This window comes from Pygoscelis adeliae, unplaced genomic scaffold, assembly GCF_000699105.1.
Source record: "Pygoscelis adeliae isolate BGI_AS28 unplaced genomic scaffold, ASM69910v1 Scaffold71, whole genome shotgun sequence".
Classification (NCBI taxonomy): Eukaryota; Metazoa; Chordata; class Aves; order Sphenisciformes; family Spheniscidae; genus Pygoscelis; species Pygoscelis adeliae.
The window spans coordinates 5,369,732-5,372,625 of record NW_008824356.1 but is presented as its reverse complement, the minus strand read 5'-3'; positions in this window follow the sequence as shown (position 1 = coordinate 5,372,625).

Below are 2,894 nucleotides of genomic sequence, written 5' to 3'. Positions count from 1 at the left end.
TCTTGATGTGGCCGGGGAGCAGGGGGTGGAGGAAGGGCCCTTAGCACGTTATCCCATGTTATCCAGAGGGCCTGAGCTCCCCCCAAGACACGCTGCAGCTATTGCCCTGCCACCTAGCCTGGGAGCTTCCAGGAGGGCAGGGTTCCCACCTCTGCTGGTCTTTAAAATGCAGCGCATACCTAAAACAAAGTATAAATAGTAATTAATAATCACAGCAGCCGGGTGTGTGACAGCGACATCCTAAAGAATAAACACTGTGAAAGGAGACATCCCGGCATCTCGTGGTCGCGCAGCCGCTTGCCACGGGCCGCCAATTACTGCAGATGACGCCGTCGAGCCCTCCCACCCATTCTCACCACTCTGCCTGCTGCTTTCGCCTGCACCGTGGTGGATGCTAGCTCACCAGGCACGGCTGGACCTTGCTCCACATGCTGACAAAACTGCGCGCCGCTCACAGTCAGCAGGTTTGAAAGGCAGCTTCGCCCATTGTGGCGCTTTCTCCGCACCCCATTGCCCCGGGGCCAGGCTGGCAGCTGTCGCCCCACGAGCAAGGGTTCATAACCCAGAGCAATTCAAGCGTAAAGTTCTCCAGCTGCAGCTCCTGCTGCTGCCAGCGCCGTCCCTTCGTGCACCACAGCGGTGCAACAGAGCCAGAGCACCACAGCCAAGCTGGCCTCTTATCTCCCCGCCGGCTCCAGCACCATAGGCCTGTCCCAGGGTGTTGTGCGTCCTTACGGTTATAATCCCAGGGCACTGACCTGCCAGGAGGAGAGGAGAGGAAAACACCTGAAACAAAATGACACGCACATTTGTGGAACTGCTTGATATTTAGAAGTGAAATCCCAGAAATGAAAAGCAGTAAGCTCGTGCTTGGTGAGAGGCAGCACGTTCAAACTCAGTGACAGACAGGCTGATGCAGGTCTTTTCTGCTAATCAAACATGGCAAGCACAGCTGTGCTTTCCTCGCTGGAACCCCGCAAGGAGCCTGCAATAAAACCCCACACAATCGAGAGAAAGCCTGGGCTTCTCATTGCGTCCGAGAGCTTTCTGGAGGTGGCGGCTGGATGGTCCCATCACGCAAGCTGCCTCTTCCCTCATGGGGCTGGGCAGCCAGGGTCTGGGTAAAAGGGTCAGGGTCTGGGTAAAAGGGTCCTGCCTCTCTATCGGTGCGGTGGCTCTTGAAGAAAATGGGCCAAGGATAGCAAAGGAGGAAGTGCTGAGATGAAGGAGGAAAAGGCCACTGTGCTTAGCTAAGGGGATTTTGTTGTGGGTGGAGAACAAAGCAGCCGAAGTGAAGGGAAGGGACAGGATGTTGAAGATTGTTTGGCTCAGGACAGAAAGAAACCCTCTAATTGTTGTGAGTGGGGAGTGCTCTGGGGAAAGGCTTCAAGGGGACTCAGGACAAACAAAGCTGAAGATAGCCTGGGAGGGAGGGGGACAGTCTGAGGCTTTGCCACTGCCTGGAGAAACAGCCCTGCTTCACTGGAGGTAGTCCCCAGATCACCTTCCTCCTGTGCCATTTCGTGTCAGAGACCAGCACTCTGGGCAGGCTCAAGGTCTCTTTTTTTGAGCTCTCATGGTGATGGGGCTGTTGCAGGGACTCACAGAGACTCAGCCCACCCTGGCCTGGCGGGAGTCACATTCAGTTGTTTTTTTTTTGTGAGATTTGAAAGCAAAGTGTTTGCTCACTGCTCTGGCTGAGCTGTACCTCAGGCTGGATGGTCAGACTGCACACAAGGCAGAGTTGAAGGAAGACGTCGGCTCTGTGGAAAGACGCTGCCACTGCAGGAATAGAGACCCCAGTAATGCAGCAAGAGAATAAATGATGAGGCATGGCTACGCGGAGAGTTAGCCTTCTCTGCCCTAGGAACAAACATTGGGAATACCCCAGGAAACTGAGGTTCCTTAGATGGTATTTAAGAAATGTAATAAATATGAAATTCAATATTATTAAATGGTCTGGGGTTAACAGTGCCATGAATATACATACATGTAAATAGCGTGGAGTGCTGCCAGCCCATCCCCGAGGCTTTGATCCTCCCCAAGGATCCAGATCCGCCAAGCAATTTGGTTTGGCTGCGGGGAACTGCTGGGAGGGGGAAACATCTTTTGTGTTAATTCATCCCTAAGTATCTGTGCAACTGCAACAAGAGCTAAGCATATGCTTGCACAGGGAGACTAGGGAGGAGTATGAGATTTGCAGATCATCTGGGGTGCTCTGCTCCATCTCTGCACGGTGAGCAGGGTCTGGAGGAGAGTCTCTGTTGCTCACTGCTACCAGCCCACAGCTCGTTCCAAGTCGAGGAAAGCACTTGCCATTATCCAGGCCCATACCAGCACCTGAAGAGATTGGCCATTCCCTTCCCTGTCGAGGTCAGACGGAAAACATGTAGACAATGAACAGGCCAGAGAGTACAGGCCTGGAAACTCAAGTACCTGCCACAGAAGGGGCACAGTAATCCACTCAGGGACTGAGTTTGTCTGGTGATTGCACATGGGGGGCCAGTCCTTCTCCCTACTCCCCTCCTGGGACCCTGGCTGCCAGGGGCACAACCGCCAAGCCAATGGGGACAGGTTAACTCCTCCGGGGCCCCGGGCTGCCAGGGGCACACCCGCCAAGCCAATGGGGACAGGTTAACTTGTTTTCTCCCTGCTTGCTTTAGGATCTCAGTGGAGCTCAGCAGACTGTGAAACTGGCACCTCTCTCCTGTGTGAGATACCCCTCCACCGTGCTGGCCTCCCTGGGCACCGAGAGTGCCAGTGAGGGTGTGGGCAGGCACCGGTGTGGAGAAAAGGCGCCCTGTGCTCCAGCACAAAGCCCCAGTCAGCGAGCCTGGAGAGCTGCCCGACACCACCCACCCCCGGTTCCGGTAAACAGGGATTCCCTCCCGCCT